The sequence below is a fragment of the Acanthochromis polyacanthus genome, chromosome 1 (assembly GCF_021347895.1).
Source record: "Acanthochromis polyacanthus isolate Apoly-LR-REF ecotype Palm Island chromosome 1, KAUST_Apoly_ChrSc, whole genome shotgun sequence".
NCBI classification, from domain to species: domain Eukaryota; kingdom Metazoa; phylum Chordata; class Actinopteri; family Pomacentridae; genus Acanthochromis; species Acanthochromis polyacanthus.
The window spans coordinates 13,846,230-13,850,748 of NC_067113.1; the positions used below are offsets into that span (position 1 = coordinate 13,846,230).

At 38.9% G+C, this 4,519-nt stretch overlaps 1 long non-coding RNA gene across 1 annotated transcript; it reads right to left on the reverse strand.

Moving 5' to 3' along the window:
- Positions 1-401: 401 nt before the first annotated feature.
- On the reverse strand, positions 402-3,835 carry LOC110950045 (uncharacterized). Its single transcript, XR_007945772.1, has 3 exons — positions 3,774-3,835; positions 2,171-2,997; positions 402-2,050 (listed from the first exon to the last, which is right to left on the reverse strand). It is a non-coding gene; the product is annotated as an uncharacterized LOC110950045 (long non-coding RNA).
- Positions 3,836-4,519: the final 684 nt, after the last annotated feature.

Sequence of the window (4,519 nt, forward strand, 5' to 3'; positions counted from 1 at the left end):
ATTTTCACTGGGATGAACAACTCTAATAGTTGTTTTCTTTTAGAAGGTAGAGAAAACAGAAAAAGATCACACTGCCTTGCTCAATTTTACATGGTTCCAAGGTGTTACATTGATTTTATCTGGCTATAACTGCACTGTATTATTAACTTTATCATCTACACTTTTGCACATTTATCTTTTCTTTGGACCAAAACTCACGCTGCACTTTGAAGTTCAAACATCTAAGCTGGAATTTAGCTGGTTAATGATTCATGTTAAGAGCCAGGTTTAGTCAAGGTTGAAGAGAAAACTATTTCTGCATGAACCAAGTATTGGTTTATATGAATACTGGGCCCTTGTGTTCTTTTTTATTACTAAAAAGCATAATGGTTCTCATGATCAAAACATGACAAGTCCTGTCATAAACTTGTGTAACTTTATTATTGTCAGCAACAACCACCTGAAAAACGTCCAGGGATTTGCAGAAATCTTCCTGAATTCTGACAAAGACAATACAATAAAATAACAGTGTCACAACTTGAAGCTGTTGAGGCAAAGCGTTTACAGTTTAACTATTTGAAACTACTTTATTCTTCACAGAAATGTCAACTTTATTAATTTTTAAGTCTAAACAGAAACAAAATGTCAAAGTTGACAATGAGAGCAATCCTCATAAATGTAATGCAACAACACAATCACCTCCGACATCAGTTTTCATTTATATATTAATGAGAAGGTGTGAACGGTTTGCAGATTTATCACCTACATTCAACTGAAGGTTCATAAAAAACTATATGAAATCTGGGGTAAAAACTTACATCATAAGTAACTCACTCACAAATCAGCGCATTGGCTGTTGAGAACAGCTTTTTTAGAACTTTAGAAAGAAAACACTGAATAAGGCAGCAAATTATAGTCAGGATGTGCTTGAGCTTCAAGGCCATAATTCAGAAAACATCCACTTAATCCTTGTGGAGCCATTGGTCACTACCTTACGGTTTAAGTACATAAATGGATATGAAAACTTCACCAGATGATGCAGATTGGTCACAAGTGATTGTCCTCAAATACAGAGAAAGTTCTATCCCTCCCACATCACAACTAAAACCATCTGGCTTCCTGTTTCTATAGCCATTTTCAAGATTCTAGCCCTTGTTGCAGTCTATGACAGAAAAAGTCTGGGGAAATGCCAGAAAACATGATGTGTTGTTTTCTGGTGGGGTAGCCTCAGCTTTCAGGTTAAGGTTGGGAATCACTGCTCCACAAAAACACCATTACAATACATCCAAGGAAGCACAATCAATCCACTGTTACAAAGTATTCTAAATGGCTATTAACTGTGTTCAAGTTTGATATTTTTAACTTCTGCTGGCTGCTGTCACTGTCATCTACAGAAACAGATGTGAGATCATTATAAGCCCCAGAGGCAATAATCAACAGGACCAGATGAGAAAGTCACTGCACTGATCATATGCAGAGCAAACATGACAACATCAAAAAAGTAGAATTCAAGTTGAAAAAGCATTAATGGGACTACAAAACACACTTCATTAAAGGCACAGTTACAATTATTCAATGAAGTCATTATGGACTCCTGAAACACTTCAGTCTTTTTTCATTAAAGTCCATCAACATCGAAATTCTTAAAACATGCATCAGCTTTTATATAAAAGGTAATAGCGTAGTTGAAGGAAAATCAGAGCAGCATTCAAATTAACAAAAAAAGCAGTGCAAACATTAAATTTTATATTTAAAGTCCAAGCATAGGTGAAAGGCAAACAAAAAAACAACATTCAAAGTACCAAAACAAGAAAAACAAACACCACAACAAAATATAAAAGTTCAATCATTTAAATGAAGCATAGGGATAATTACAATGTTGGGACTTTTTTTTTTTGCATATGCACAAGTGCATTTTTCAGTCCATCTACAAGTGTTGGTTTAAGGAAACTGGGGTCCTCTCCAAACATTGGGCACTTTGGCAAAGCGCTTGTGTGTTGCAGAATTCTTGGCCAGCCAGTACTGAAGAGTCATCCTTGGTGCTGCATTGCCAAAACGTTCTTGGTAATTTCTAAAAGCAAAAACAGATCCTTGGTTGTGTTTTCCGTTTAGGTTAGACACATCCGTCTATAACTTCTTGTGAAGTCAAATGGTCACCTACCGACAAAGAAACAGACTGAGAAAAACGTACCTGCGTGTGAGGTCAGATGGATGCTGCCACTGTGTGCCACTGGAGCCGGTTGTCTGTTCGGCCACATGGTTCATCAGGTTCAGCAGCTCAGACATCACACCTTCACAAAACACAAAGTCCTGAGATTTATTTGTTCAAACACAGCCTCAAATTTCAATGCCAGAGAAAACTTACTGAAAGTGGGTCAAACAGCACTTTTGAAAGAAACTTTTTAAATATAGAAAGTAGTTGATATTTTAAGGTAAAGTTTCACAGATACCACTTTAAACAGCCATAGTTTTATCAGCAAATCGGAGATGCACATGCAAAAGGCCCCCAGTGACTTTAGATGGAAAAACCCAAATGCCATTTATGGTTACAAAAAACTAAATTACCATGATGTTGACTTTAGGTGTTGTCCTGTATCCCTGCACTCACATCAGTGATCTAAGCACTGCATTAGAGTGAAAAATGCCATAAAAAGTTCTCTCAGTGTAGTTCTCTACCGTTTCTTGTAGCACTCAGCTTTCAATCAATCAATTAAATATTTTACTCACCTCTCATAGTGCAACTCATTGCAAGACAGACAATCATCAGTACATTCAACAATCAGCAAAACATTAAAATAAATATCAGTGTTGAGAGATAAGCAAAAGGGAAGAGAAAAATAGATAAAATACTACTGAAATACTGAATTATTGAAAAGGTCAGGTTGTTCCCCATCCCTCTGTTAGACACCAGGTTCTACATGATTTGCTCCTGGACTCTTAGTCAGGTGTTGGGTCACTGAATGAACATAGACATTCTTCCTATCCTCCCAGTCGACCTTTCTGTTTAAGGTCACAGTCCTGAAAAAGACAGCATCACTTTCCAAACACACTTAACTACGTGCAATGGACAAGTCATGCTTCAGCCATCTATGAAATTCATTTAAGTAAAGCCCTATTTAGTTAACATGACCCTATAGACCAGGGGTGTCAAAACTCATTTCAGTTCAGGGGCCACATGTAGCCCAATTTCGTCTCAAGTCGGCCAGACCAGTAAAATAAGAGCATAACAATCTAATATTAACGATAACTCCAAATGTTTTCCTTTTTTTCAGTGCACATTTAAGGAATTATCTTTTTACAAAACATTGTGAACATTCTGAAATTTCTTAAGAAAATGAGCTCAGTTCCAACAACACTATGCCTCAGTTTATCATTTACACATTACACTTACAGATCAGTGTTTCTACAAAGGAACACATTTAGTCACAAGTATCTGAACAGAACAATACAGTATTTTCGTTACGATTAAAACAACTTGGCAAGGTCTGGAAAATGTGAAGTTACAGTTTTACAAATTTACAATTTGCAGTTAATGTCTTCTCTGTTATTTTTACATTTTGCAAAGTCCCCCTATGGGCCCGGATTTTACCCCCTGGCGTGCCGGTTGTGGCCCGCCAGCCGTATGTTTGACACCCCTGCTATAGACACTGATGACAGAAATGTAGGCAGGTAGAATATGAACGTACAAAAAGGCCAGATACAGCTGCTTTTAAAACCACCAAGTCAAAATTTAAATAGTGTATGATATATGGTCACACTGCTCCCTCTGGAGGTGGCAGTCGTCACTACAGTACCTTTGAGTCTTCACATGTTTGGCAGTCTGGACAGTTCTGTCCTTATTTTGGGTTTGATTTTGGTCTGCTCAGTGTTCTGTCCTGGGGGGAGAGGGGCTACTGGTTTGCTGCTGTTGTGGGAATGACCACCTTAGATTTCACCTTGGGAAAAAAAAAACAGAGGTGTGAATGTGAATACAGAGAAGGAACGCTGTATGCTGTACAAGATGAGATCAGTAGGACACATCATCAGAACCTGATGAGGCTGAGCAGCTTGGGAAACTTACCTGCACTTGGAGAGGTAACGTAGTCGAAGAGCTGCTGTCACAGGCTGTGTCCTCACAGTCGTGGACAGAATCGCTCACATCTTTCCTGGCGTCTCCTCTGACCCCGGCCCACTGCCGTTTACTAGTATTCAACTTGTCTGTGATGGCATCACACACAGACGACTCAAATATGGGAGGACCAATATCCAGCACCTCTTCTGTGTCTTGTAAACATTCCACAGGCAAAGTTCATAGGCCCCAGCAAATTTCACTTACAGAGGGACACAAGTCATCCACTATAGCAGCTTGTTCATGACACCGGGGCTCTGATGAACTTCAGGGTGAAATGTATCCTGTGGCAGCTTAGCGTTAGCTGTCTTGAGCAGGGGGCTAGAGGAGTGTGCTGAGTCAGGGGGGCTGCTCCTTTTTTGTTTCATTAAAGGAGACACAGAGAAACAGCCTTTGTTATCTTTCACATTAAGAGACATGTCTTTCTTCAGC